Source organism: Heterodontus francisci, chromosome 8 (assembly GCF_036365525.1).
Source record: "Heterodontus francisci isolate sHetFra1 chromosome 8, sHetFra1.hap1, whole genome shotgun sequence".
Classification (NCBI taxonomy): Eukaryota; Metazoa; Chordata; class Chondrichthyes; order Heterodontiformes; family Heterodontidae; genus Heterodontus; species Heterodontus francisci.
The window spans coordinates 135,251,003-135,267,176 of record NC_090378.1 but is presented as its reverse complement, the minus strand read 5'-3'; positions in this window follow the sequence as shown (position 1 = coordinate 135,267,176).

Below are 16,174 nucleotides of genomic sequence, written 5' to 3'. Positions count from 1 at the left end.
CACTCTCTGAAACTCTCTGAAACTCTCTATCACTCTCGGACACTCTCTGACACTCTCTGACACTCTCTGACACTCTCTATCACTCTCTGACACTCTGTGACACTCTCTATCACTCTGTGACACTCTCAGACACTCTCTGACACTCTCTGAAACTCTCTATCACTCTCTATCACTCTCTGACACTGTCTGACACTCTCTATCACTCTCTATCACTCTCTGACACTCTCAGACACTCTCTGACACTCTCTGAAACTCTCTATCACTCTCGATCACTCTCTGACACTCTCTGACACTCTCTATCACACTCTATCGCACTCTGACACTCTCTGAAACTCTCAGACATTCTCAGACACTCTCTGAAACTCTCTGAAACTCTCTATCACTCTCAGACACTCTCTGGCACTCTCAGACACTCTCTGACACTCTCTGACACTGTCTATCACACTCTGACACTCTCTGACACTCTCAGGCACTCACTATCACTCTCTGACACTCTCTGACACTCTCTATCACTCTTTATCACTCTCTGACACTCTCTGACACTCTCTATCACTCTCTGACACTCTCTGACACTCTCTGAAACTCTCTATCCCTCTCTATCACTCTCTGACACTCTCTGACACTCTCTGTCACTCTCTATCACTCTCTATCACTCTCTGACACTCTCTGACACTCGCTGACACTCTCTGACACTCTCTGACACTCTCTGAAACTCTCTATCACTCTCTGACACTCTCTGACACTCTCTGAAACTCTCTGAAACTCTCTATCACTCTCTGACACTCTCTATCACTCTCTGACACTCTCTGACACTCTCAGACATTCTCAGAGACTCTCTGAAACTCTCTGCAACTCTCTATCAATCTCTGACACTCTCTGACACTCTCTGACACTCTCTATCACTCTCTATCACTCTCTGACACTCTCTGACACTCTCTGACACTCTCTATCACTCTCTATCACTCTCTGACACTCTCTGACACTCTCTATCTCTCTCTGACACTCTCTGACACTCTCTGACACTCTCTATCACTCTCTGACATTCTCTGACACTCTCTGACACTTTCTTTCACTCTCTATCACTCTCTGACACTCTCTGACACTCTCTGACACACTCTATCACTATCTGACACTCTCTGACACTCTCTGACACTCTCTATCACTCTCTATCACTCTCTGACACTCTCTGACACTCTCTGACACTCTCTATCACTCTCTATCACTCTCTGACTCTCTCTGACACTCTCAGACATTCTCAGACACTCTCTGAAACTCTCTGAAACTCTCTATTACTCTCAGACACTCTCTGACACTCTCTGACACTCTCTATCACTCTCTATCACTCTCTGACACTCTCTGACACGCTCTATCACTCTCTGACACTCTCAGACACTCTCTGACACTCTCTGAAACTCTCTATCACTCTCTATCACTCTCTGACACTCTCTGACACTCTCTGACACTCTCTATCACTCTCTATCACTCTCTGACACTCTCTGACACTCTCTGACACTCTCTATCACTCTCTATCACTCTCTGACACTCTCTGACACTCTCTATCTCTCTCTGACACTCTCTGACACTCTCTGACACTCTCTATCACTCTCTGACATTCTCTGACACTCTCTGACACTCTCTTTCACTCTCTATCACTCTCTGACACTCGCTGACACTCTCTGACACTCTCTATCACTATCTGACACTCTCTGACACTCTCTGACACTCTCTATCACTCTCTATCACTCTCTGACACTCTCTGATACTCTCAGACATTCTCAGACACTCTCTCAAACTCTCTGAAACTCTCTATTACTCTCAGACACTCTCTGACACTCTCTGACACTCTCTATCACTCTCTATCACTCTCTGACACTCTCTGACACGCTCTATCACTCTCTGACACTCTCAGACACTCTCTGACACTCTCTGAAACTCTCTATCACTCTCTATCACTCTCTGACACTGTCTGACACTCTCTATCACTCTCTATCACTCTCTATCACTCTCTATCACTCTCTGACACTCTCAGACACTCTCTGACACTCTCTGAAACTCTCTATCACTCTCGATCACTCTCTGACACTCTCTGACACTCTCTGACACTCTCTATCACTCTCTATCACTCTCTGACACTCTCTGACACTCTCTGAAACTCTCTATCACTCTCGATCACTCTCTGACACTCTCTGACACTCTCTGACACTCTCTATCACTCTCTATCACTCTCTGACACTCTCAGACACTCTCAGACACTCTCTGACACTGTCTATCACACTCTGACACTCTCTGACACTCTCAGACACTCACTATCACTCTCTGACACTCTCTATCAATCTTTATCACTCTCTGACACTCTCTGACACTCTCTATCACTCTCTGACACTCTCTGACACTCTCTGACACTCTCTGACACTCTCTGAAACTCTCTATCCCTCTCTATCCCTCTCTGACACTCTCTGACACTCTCTGTCACTCTCTATCACTCTCTGACACGCTCTGACACTCTCTGACACTCTCAGACACTCTCTGACACTCTCTGAAACTCTCTGACACTCTCTGACACTCTCTGACACTCTCTGACACTCTCTGACACTCTCTGACACTCTCAGACACTCTCAGACACTCTCTATCACTCTGTGACACTCTATCACTCTCTGACACTCTCTGACACTCTCTGACACTCTCTTTCACTCTCTATCACTCTCTGACACTCTCTATCACTCTCTGACACTCTCAGACACTCTCAGACACTCTCTGACACTCTCGATCACTCTCGATCACTCTCTGACACTCTCTGACACTCTCTGACACTCTCTGACACTCTCTGACACTCTCAGACACTCTCAGACACTCTCTGACACTCTCGATCACTCTCGATCACTCTCTGACACTCTCTGACACTCTCTGACACTCTCTGACACTCTCTTTCACTCTGTGACACTCTATCACTCTCTGACACTCTCTGACACTCTCTGACACTCTCTTTCACTCTCTATCACTCTCTGACACTCTCAGACACTCTGTGACACTCTCGATCACTCTCGATCACTCTCTGACACTCTCTGACACTCTCTGACACTCTCTGACACTCTCTGACACTCTCTATCACTATCTGACACTCTGTGACACACTCAGGTACTCACTATCACTATCTGACACTCTCTGACACTCTCTGACACTCTCTGACACTCTCTTTCACTCTCTATCACTCTCTGACACTCTCTGACACTCTCTGACACTCTCTATCACTCTCTATCACTCTCTGACACTCTCTGACACTCTCTATCACTCTCTATCACTCTCTATCACTCTCTGACACTCTCTGACACTCTCTGACACTCTCTGACACTCTCTGACACTCTCTTTCACTCTCTATCACTCTCTGACACTCTCAGACTCTCTCTGACACTCTCTGACACTCTCTGACACTCTCGATCACTCTCGATCACTCTCGATCACTCTCGATCACTCTCTGACACTCTCTGACACTCTCTGACACTCTCTATCACTATCTGACACTCTGTGACACTCTCAGGTACTCACTATCACTATCTGACACTCTCTGACACTCTCTGACACTCTCTTTCACTCTCTGTCACTCTCTGACACTCTCTGACACTCTCTGACACTCTCTATCACTCTCTATCACTCTCTATCACTCTCTATCACTCTCTGACACTCTCTGACACTCTCTTTCACTCTCTATCACTCTCTGACACTCTCTGACACTCTCTGACACTCTCTGTCACTCTCTATCACTCTCTGACACTCTCTGACACTCTCTGACACTCTCTATCACTCTCTGACACTCTCTGACACTCTCTGACACTCTCTGACACTCTCTATCACTCTCTGACACTCTCTGACACTCTCTGACACTCTCTATCACTCTCTGACACTCACTATCACTCTCTGACACTCTCTATCACTCTCTGACACTCTCTGACACTCTCAGACACTCTCTATCACTCTGTGACACTCTATCACTCTCTGACACTCTCAGACACTCTCTGACACCCTCTGACACTCTCTGACACTCTGTGACACTCTCTGACACTCTCTATCGCTCTGTGACACTCTATCACTCTCTGACACTCTCTGACACTCTCTGACACTCTCTTTCACTCTCTATCACTCTCTGACACTCTCAGACACTCTCTGACACTCTCCGACACTCTCTATCACTCTCTATCACTCTCTATCACTCTCTGACACTCTCTGACACTCTCTGACACTCTCTATCACTCTCTATCACTCTCTGACACTCTCTGACACTCTCTGACACTCTCTGACACTCTCTGACACTCTCAGACACTCTCTATCACTCTGTGACACTCTATCACTCTCTGACACTCTCTGACACTCTCTGACACTCCCTTTCACTCTCTATCACTCTCTGACACTCTCAGACACTCTCTGACACTCTCTTTCACTCTCTATCTCTCTCTGACACTCTCTGACACTCTCTGACACTCTCAGACCCTCTCTGACACTCTCGATCACTCTCGATCACTCTCTGACACTCTCTGACACTCTCTGACACTCTCTGACACTCTCTGACACTCTCGATCACTATCTGACACTCTGTGACACTCTCAGGTACTCACTATCACTATCTGACACTCTCTGACACTCTCTGACACTCTCTTTCACTCTCTATCACTCTCTGACACTCTCTGACACTCTCTGACACTCTCTATCACTCTCTATCACTCTCTATCACTCTCTGACACTCTCTGACACTCTCTTTCACTCTCTATCACTCTCTGACACTCTCTGACACTCTCTGACACTCTCTGTCACTCTCTAACACTCTCAGACACTCTCTGACACTCTCTGACACTCTCTTTCACTCTCTATCACTCTCTGACACTCTCTGACACTCTCTATCACTCTCTGACACTCTCTGACACTCTCAGACACTCTCAGACACTCTCTGACACTCTCTGACACTCTCTGACACTCTGTGACACTCTGTGACACTCTGTGACACTCTCTATCGCTCTGTGACACTCTATCACTCTCTGACACTCTCTGACACTCTCTGACACTCTCTTTCACTCTCTATCACTCTCTGACACTCTCAGACACTCTCTGACACTCTCTGACACTCTCCGACACTCTCTATCAATCTCTATCACTCTCTGACACTCTCTGACACTCTCTGACACTCTCTATCACTCTCTATCACTCTCTGACACTCTCTGACACTCTCTGACACTCTCTGACACTCTCAGACACTCTCTATCACTCTGTGACACTCTATCACTCTCTGACACTCTCTGACACTCTCTGACACTCCCTTTCACTCTCTATCACTCTCTGACACTCTCAGACACTCTCTGACACTCTCTTTCACTCTCAGACTCTCTCTGACCCTCTCTGACACTCTCTGACACTCTCGATCACTCTCGATCACTCTCGATCACTCTCTGACACTCTCTGACACTCTCTGACACTCTCTGACACTCTCTATCACTATCTGACACTCTGTGACACTCTCTTTCACTCTCTATCACTCTCTGACACTCTCTGACACTCTCTGGCACTCTCTATCACTCTCTATCACTCTCTATCACTCTCTATCACTCTCTGAGACGCTCTGACACTCTCTGACACTCTCTATCACTCTCTGACACTCTCTGACACTCTCTGACACTCTCTTTCACTCTCTATCACTCTCTGACACTCTCTGACACTCTCTATCACTCTCTATCACTCTCAGACAATCTCTGACACTCTCTGACACTCTCTTTCACTCTCTTTCACTCTCTATCACTCTCTGACACTCTCTGACACTCTCTGACACTCTCTGACACTCTCTATCACTCTCTATCACTCTCTGACACTCTCTATCACTCTCTATCACTCTCTGACACTCTCTGACACTCTCTGACACTCTCTGACACTCTCTGACACTCTCTATCACTCACTATCACTCTCTGACACTCTCTGACACTCTCTGACACTCTCTGACACTCACTATCACTCTCTGACGCGCTGACACTCTCTGAGACTCTCTATCACTCTCTATCACTCTCTGACACTCTCTGACACTCTCTATCACTCACTATCACTCTCTGACACTCTCTGACACTCTCTGACACTCTCAGACACTCTCTGACACTCACTATCACTATCTGACACTCTCTGACACTCTCTGACACTCTCTATCACTCTCTATCACTCTCTGACACTCTCTGACACTCTCTGACACTCTCTTTCACTCTCTATCACTCTCTGACACTCTCTGACACTCTCTGACACTCTCAGACACTCACTATCACTCTCTGACACTCTCTGACACTCTCTATCACTCTCTGACACTCTCTGACACTCTCTGACACTCTCTTTCACTCTCTATCACTCTCTGACACTCTCTGACACTCTCTATCACTCTCTGACACTCTCAGACACTCACTATCACTCTCTGACACTCTCTGACACTCTCTGACACTCTCTGACACTCTCTATCAATCTCTGACACTCTCTGACACTCTCTGACACTCTCTGACACTCTCTATCACTCTCTATCACTCTCTATCACTCTCTATCACTCTCTGACACTCTCAGACACTCACTATCACTCTCTGACACTCTCTGACACTCTCTGAGACTCTCTGAGACTCTCAGACACTCTCTGACACCCTCTGAAACTCTCTATCACTCTCTATCACTCTCTGACACTCTCTGACACTCTCTATCACTCTTTGACACTCTCTGTCACTCTCTGACATTCTCTGACACTCTCTGAAACTCTCTATCACTCTCTATCACTCTCTGCCACTCTCTGACACTCTCTGACACCCTCTATCACTCTCTGATACTCTCTATCACTCTCTGACACTCTCTGACACTCTCTATCACTCTCTGACACTCTCTGACACTCTCTGACACTCTATCACTCTCTATCACTCTCTGACACTCTCTGACACTCTCAGACACTCACTATCACTCTCTGACACTCTCTGACACTCTCAGACACTCTCTAACACTCTCTGAAACTCTCTATCACTCTCTATCACTCTCTGACACTCTCTGACACTCTCTATCACTCTCTATCGCTCTCTGCCACTCTCTGACACTCTCTGACACCCTCTATCACTCTCTGATACTCTCTATCAATCTCTGACACTCTCTATCACTCTCTGACACTCTCAGACACTCTCAGACACTCTCAGACACTCACTATCACTATCTGACACTCTCTGACAATCTCTATCACTCTCTATCACTCTCTGACAATCTCTGACACTCTCTGACACTCTCTATCACTATCTGACACTCTCTGACACTCTCCATAACTCTCTATCACTCTCTGACACTCTCTTTCACTCTCTATCACTCTCTGACACTCTCTGACACTCTCTGACACTCTCTATCACTCTCTATCACTCTCTATCACTCTCTGACACTATCTGACACTCTCAGACACTCTCTGACGCTCTCTATCACTCTCTATCACTCTCTATCACTCTCTGACACTTTCTGACACTCTCTGACACTCTATGACACTCTCTGAAAATCTCTATCACTCTCTATCACTCTCTGACACTCTCTGACACTCTCTGACACTCTCTTTCACTCTCTATCACTCTCTGACAATCTCTGACACTCTCTGACACTCTCTATCACTATCTGACACTCTCTGACACTCTCAGACACTCACTATCACTATCTGACACTCTCTGACACTCTCTGACCCTCTCTGAAACTCTCTATCACTCTCTATCACTCTCTGACACTCTCAGGCACTCACTATCACTATCTGACACTCTCTGAAACTCTCTGACACTCTCTATCACTCTCTATCACTCTCTGACACTCTCTGACACTCTCTGACACTCTCTTTCACTCTCTATCACTCTCTGACACTCTCTGACACTCTCTGACACTCTCTATCACTCTCTATCACTCTCTGACACTCTCTGACACTCTCAGACACTCACTATCACTCTCTGACTCTCTCTGACACTCTCTGACACTCTCTATCACTCTCTGACACTCTCTATCACTCTCTGACACTCTCTGACACTCTCTGACACTCTCTGACACTCTCTATCACTCTCTGACACTCTCTGACACTCTCTGACACTCTATATCACTCTCTGACACTCTCTGACACTCACTATCACTCTCTGACACTCTCTGACACTCTCTGACACTCTCTGACACTCGCTATCACTCTTTGACACTCTCTGTCACTCTCTGACATTCTCTGACACTCTCTGAAACTCTCTATCACTCTCTATCACTCTCTGACACTCTCTGACACTCTCTTTCACTCTCTATCACTCTCTGACACCCTCTATCACTCTCTGATACTCTCTATCACTCTCTGACACTCTCTGACACTCTCTATCACTCTCTGACACTCTCTGACACTCTCTGACACTCTCCATCACTCTCTATCACTCTCTGACGCTCTCTGACACTCTCAGACACTCACTATCACTCTCTGACACTCTCTGACACTCTTTGACACTCTCAGACACTCTCTGACACTCTCTGACACTCTCTGACACTCTCTATCACTCTTTGACACTCTCTCTGTCACTCTCTGACATTCTCTGACACTCTCTGATACTCTCTATCACTCTCTATCACTCTCTGCCACTCTCTGACACTCTCTGACACCCTCTATCACTCTCTGATACTCTCTATCACTCTCTGACACTCTCAGACACTCTCTGACACTCTCTATCACTCTTTGACACTCTCTCTGTCACTCTCTGACATTCTCTGACACTCTCTGAAACTCTCTATCACTCTCTATCACTCTCTGCCACTCTCTGACACTCTCTGACACCCTCTATCACTCTCTGATACTCTCTATCACTCTCTGACACTCTCAGACACTCTCTGACACTCTCTGCCGCTCTCAGACACTCACTATCACTATCTGACACTCTCTGACACTCTCTATCACTCTCTATCACTCTCTGACACTCTCTGACACTCTCTATAACTCTCTATCACTCTCTGACACGCTCTGACACTCTCTGACACACTCTATCACTCGCTATCACTCTCTGACACTCTCTGACACTCTCAGACACTCTCTGACACTCTCTATCACTCTCTATCACTCTCTGACTCTCTCTGACACTCTCTGACACTCTCTGACACTCTCTATCACTCTCTATCACTCTCTGACTCTCTCTGACACTCTCAGACATTCTCAGACACTCTCTGAAACCCTCTGAAACTCTCTGACACTCTCTGACACTCTCTATCACTCTCTATCACTCTCTGACGCTCTCTGACACTCTCTATCACTCTCTGACACTCTCTGACACTCTCTGACACTGTCTATCACACTCTGACACTCTCTGACACTCTCAGACACTCACTATCACTCTCTGACACTCTCTGACACTCTCTATCACTCTTTATCACTCTCTGACACTCTCTGACACTCTCGATCACTCTCTGACACTCTCTGACACTCTCTGAAACTCTCGATCACTCTCTATCACTCTCTGACACTCTCTGACACTCTCTGTCACTCTCTATCACTCTCTGACACTCTCTGACACTCTCTGACACTCTCTGACACTCTCAGACACTCTCTGACACTCTCTGAAACTCTCTATCACTCTCTGACACTCTCTGACACTCTCTGACACTCTCTGACACTCTCTGACACTCTCTAACACTCTCTATCACTCTCTGACACTCTCTGACACTCTCTGAAACTCTCTATCACTCTCTGACACTCTCTGACACTCTCTGACACTCTCTGACACTCTCTGACACTCTCTAACACTCTCTATCACTCTCTGACACTCTCTGACACTCTCAGACATTCTCAGAGACTCTCTGAAACTCTCTGCAACTCTTTATCACTCTCTGACACTCTCTGACAGTCTCTGAAACTCTCTATCACTCTCTATCACTCTCTGACACTCTCTGACACTCTCTGACACTCTCTGACACTCTCTATCACTCTGTGACACTCTATCACTCTCTGACACTCTCTGACACTCTCTGACACTCTCTTTCACTCTCTATCACTCTCTGACACTCTCAGACACTCTCTGACACTCTCTGACACTCTCTGACACTCTCGATCACTCTCGATCACTCTCGATCACTCTCTGACACTCTCTGACACTCTCTGACACTCTCTATCACTATCTGACACTCTGCGACACTCTCAGGTACTCACTATCACTATCTGACACTCTCTGACACTCTCTGACACTCTCTGACACTCTCTGACACTCTCTATCACTCTCTGAAACTCTCTGACACTCTCTATCACTCTCTGACACTCTCTGACACTCTCTGACACTCTCTATCAGTCTCTATCACTCTCTGACACTCTCTGACACTCTCTGACACTCTCTATCACACTCTATCACTCTCTGCCACTCTCTGACACTCTCTATCACTCTCTGACACTCTCTGACACTCTCTGACACTCTATATCACTCTCTATCACTCTCTGACACTCTCTGACACTCTCTTTCACTCTCTATCACTCTCTGACACTCTCTGACACTCTCTGACACTCTCTATCACTCTCTATCACTCTCTGACTCTCTCTGACACTCTCTGACACTCTCTATCACTCTCTATCACTCTCTGACACTCTCTACCACTCTCTGACACTCTCAGACACTCTCTATCACTCTCTATCACTCTCTGACACTCTCTGACACTCTCTATCACTCTCTGACACTCTCTGACACTCTCTATCACTCTCTATCACTCTCTGACACTCTCTGACACTCTCTTTCACTCTCTATCACTCTCTGACACTCTCTGACACTCTCTGACACTCTCTATCACTATCTGACACTCTCTGACACTCTCTGACACTCTCTATCACTCTCTATCACTCTCTGACACTCTCTGACCTCTCTGACACTCTCTATCACTCTCTATCACTCTCTGACTCTCTCTGACACTCTCAGACATTCTCAGACACTCTCTGAAACTCTCTGAAACTCTCTATTACTCTCAGACACTCTCTGACACTCTCTGACACTCTCTGACACTCTCTATCACTCTCTGACACTCTCTGACACTCTCTGACACTCTTTATCACTCTCTGACACTCTCTGACACTGTCTATCACACTCTGACACTCTCTGACACTCTCAGACACTCACTATCACTCTCTGACACTCTCTGACACTCTCTATCACTCTTTATCACTCTCTGACACTCTCTATCACTCTTTATCACTCTCTGACACTCTCTGACACTCTCGATCACTCTCTGACACTCTCTGACACTCTCTGACACTCTCTGACACTCTCTGAAACTCTCGATCCCTCTCTATCACTCTCTGACACTCTCTGACACTCTCTGACACTCTCTGACACTCTCTGACACTCTCTGACACTCTCTGAAACTCTCTGACACTCTCTAACACTCTCTGACACTCTCTGACACTCTCAGACATTCTCTGACACTCTCTGACACTCTCTGACACTCTCTGAAACTCTCGATCCCTCTCTATCACTCTCTGACACTCTCTGACACTCTCTGTCACTCTCTATCACTCTCTGACACTCTCTGACACTCTCTGACACTCTCTGACACTCTCTAACACTCTCTATCACTCTCTGACACTCTCTGACACTCTCAGACATTCTCAGAGACTCTCTGAAACTCTCTGCAACTCTCTATCACTCTCTGACACTCTCTGACAGTCTCTGACACTCTCTGAAACTCTCTATCACTCTCTATCACTCTCTGACACTCTCTGACACTCTCTATCACTCTCTGACACTCTCTGACACTCTCTGACACTCTCTGACACTCTCTGACACTCTCTGACACTCTCTATCACTCTGTGACACTCTATCACTCTCTGACACTCTCTGACACTCTCTGACACTCTCTTTCACTCTCTATCACTCTCTGACACTCTCTGACACTCTCTGACACTCTCAGACACTCTCAGACACTCTCTGACACTCTCTGACACTCTCTGACACTCTCTGACACTCTCCATCACTCTCCGACACTCTCTGACACTCTCTGACACTCTCTATCACTATCTGACACTCTGCGACACTCTCAGGTACTCACTATCACTATCTGACACTCTCTGACACTCTCAGACACTCTCTGACACTCTCTGACACTCTCTGACACTCTCGATCACTCTCCATCACTCTCGATCACTCTCCATCACTCTCTGACACTCTCTGACACTCTCTATCACTATCTGACACTCTGCGACACTCTCAGGTACTCACTATCACTATCTGACACTCTCTGACACTCTCTGACCTCTCTGACACTCTCTATCACTCTCTATCACTCTCTGACTCTCTCTGACACTCTCTATCACTATCTGACACTCTGCGACACTCTCAGGTACTCACTATCACTATCTGACACTCTCTGACACTCTCTGACCTCTCTGACACTCTCTATCACTCTCTATCACTCTCTGACTCTCTCTGACACTCTCAGACATTCTCAGACACTCTCTGAAACTCTCTATCACTCTCTATCACTCTCTGACACTGTCTGACACTCTCTATCACTCTCTATCACTCTCTGAGACTCTCAGACACTCTCTGACACTCTCTGAAACTCTCTATCACTCTCGATCACTCTCTGACACTCTCTGACACTCTCTATCACTCTCTATCACTCTCTAACACTCTCTGAAACTCTCAGACACTCTCTGACACTCTCTGACACTCTCTGACACTCTCTATCACTCTCTGACACTCTCTGACACTCTCAGACACTCTCTGACACTCTCTGACACTGTCTATCACACTCTGACAATCTCTGACACTCTCAGACACTCACTATCACTCTCTGACACTCTCTGACACTCTCTATCACTCTTTATCACTCTCTGACACTCTCTGACACTCTCGATCACTCTCTGACACTCTCTGACACTCTCTGACACTCTCTGAAAATCTCTATCCCTCTCTATCACTCTCTGACACTCTCTGACACTCTCTGTCACTCTCTGTCACTCTCTGACACTCTCTGACACTCTCTGACACTCTCAGACACTCTCAGACACTCTCTGACACTCTCTGAAACTCTCTATCACTCTCTGACACTCTCTGACACTCTCTGACACTCTCTGACACTCTCTAACACTCTCTATCACTCTCTGACACTCTCTGACACTCTCAGACATTCTCAGAGACTCTCTGAAACTCTCTGCAACTCTCTATCACTCTCTGACACTCTCTGACACTCTCTGACACTCTCAGACACTCTCTGACACTCTCTGACACTCTCGATCACTCTCTGACACTCGCTGACACTCTCTGACATTCTCAGAGACTCTCTGAAACTCTCTGCAACTCTCTAGCACTCTCTGACACTCTCTGACACTCTCTGACACTCTCAGACACTCTCTGACACTCTCTGACACTCTCGATCACTCTCTGACACTCGCTGACACTCTCTGACACTCTCTATCACTATCTGACACTCTGCAACACTCTCAGGTACTCACTATCACTATCTGACACTCTCTGACACTCTCTGACACTCTCTATCACTCTCTGACACTCTCTGACACTGTCTATCACACTCTGACACTCTCTGACACTCTCAGACACTCACTATCACTCTCTGACACTCTCTGACACTCTCGATCACTCTCTGACACTCTCTGACACTCTCTGACACTCTCTGACACTCTCTGAAACTCTCGATCACTCTCTATCACTCTCTGACACTCTCTGACACTCTCTGTCACTCTCTATCACTCTCTGACACTCTCTGACACTCTCTGACACTCTCTGACACTCTCTGAAACTCTCTATCACTCTCTGACACTCTCTGACACTCTCTGACACTCTCTGACACTCTCTATCACTCTCTGACACTCTCTGACACTCTCTGACACTCTCTGACACTCTCAGACATTCTCAGAGACTCTCTGAAACTCTCTGCAACTCTTTATCACTCTCTGACACTCTCTGACAGTCTCTGACACTCTCTGAAACTCTCTATCACTCTCTATCACTCTCTATCACTCTCTGACACTCTCTGACACTCTCTATCACTCTCTATCACTCTCTATCACTCTCTGACACTCTCTGACACTCTCTGACACTCTCTGACACTCTCTATCACTCTGTGACACTCTATCACTCTCTGACACTCTCTGACACTCTCTGACACTCTCTTTCACTCTCTATCACTCTCTGACACTCTCAGACACTCTCTGACACTCTCTGACACTCTCTGACACTCTCTGACACTCTCTGACACTCTCGATCACTCTCGATCACTCTCGATCACTCTCGATCACTCTCTGACACTCTCTAACACTCTCTGACACTCTCTATCACTATCTGACACTCTGCGACACTCTCAGGTACTCACTATCACTATCTGACACTCTCTGACACTCTCTGACACTCTCTGACACTCTCTGACACTCTCTATCACTCTCTGAAACTCTCTGACACTCTCTATCACTCTCTGACACTCTCTGACACTCTCTGACACTCTCTGACACTCTCTGACACTCTCTATCAGTCTCTATCACTCTCTGACACTCTCTGACACTCTCTGACACTCTCTGACACTCTCTATCACACTCTATCACTCTCTGACACTCTCTGACACTCTCTATCACTCTCTGACACTCTCTGACACTCTCTGACACTCTCTATCACTCTCTATCACTCTCTGACACTCTCTGACAATCTCTTTCACTCTCTATCACTCTCTGACACTCTCTGACACTCTCTGACACTCTCTATCACTATCTGACACTATCTGACACTCTCTGACACTCTCTGACACTCTCTATCACTCTCTATCACTCTCTGACACTCTCTGACCTCTCTGACACTCTCTATCACTCTCTATCACTCTCTGACTCTCTCTGACACTCTCTGACACTCTCTATCACTCTCTATCACTCTCTGACACTCTCTGACACTCTCTACCACTCTCTGACACTCTCAGACACTCTCTATCACTCTCTATCACTCTCTGACACTCTCTGACACTCTCTGACACTCTCTATCACTCTCTGACACTCTCTGACACTCTCTGACACTCTCTATCACTCTCTATCACTCTCTGACACTCTCTTTCACTCTCTATCACTCTCTGACACTCTCTGACACTCTCTATCACTATCTGACACTCTCTGACACTCTCTGACACTCTCTATCACTCCCTATCACTCTCTGACACTCTCTGACCTCTCTGACACTCTCTATCACTCTCTATCACTCTCTGACTCTCTCTGACACTCTCAGACATTCTCAGACACTCTCTGAAACTCTCTGAAACTCTCTATTACTCTCAGACACTCTCTGACACTCTCTGACACTCTCTGACACTCTCTATCACTCTCTGACACTCTCTGACACTCTCTATCACTCTCTGACACTCTCTGACACTCTCTGACACTGTCTATCACACTCTGACACTCTCTGACACTCTCAGACACTCACTATCACTCTCTGACACTCTCTGACACACTCTGTCACTCTTTATCACTCTCTGACACTCTCTGACACTCTCTGACACTCTCTGACACTCTCTGAAACTCTCGATCCCTCTCTATCACTCTCTGACACTCTCTGACACTCTCTGTCACTCTCTATCACTCTCTGACACTCTCTGACACTCTCTGACACTCTCAGACACTCTCTGACACTCTCTGAAACTCTCTATCATTCTCTGACACTCTCTGACACTCTCTGACACTCTCTGACACTCTCTATCACTCTCTGACACTCTCAGACATTCTCAGAGACTCTCTGAAACTCTCTGCAACTCTCTATCACTCTCTGACACTCTCTGACAGTCTCTGACACTCTCTATCACTCTCTATCACTCTCTATCACTCTCTGACACTCTCTGACACTCTCTGACACTCTCTGACACTCTCTGACACTCTCTGACACTCTCTATCACTCTGTGACACTCTATGACTCTCTGACACTCTCTGACACTCTCTGACACTCTCTTTCACTCTCTTTCACTCTCTATCACTCTCTGACACTCTCAGACACTCTCTGACACTCTCTGACACTCTCTGACACTCTCTGACACTCTCTGACACTCTCTGACACTCTCTATCACTCTGTGACACTCTATCACTCTCTGACACTCTCTGACACTCTCTGACACTCTCTTTCACTCTCTTTCACTCTCTATCACTCTCTGACACTCTCAGACACTCTCTGACACTCTCTGACAC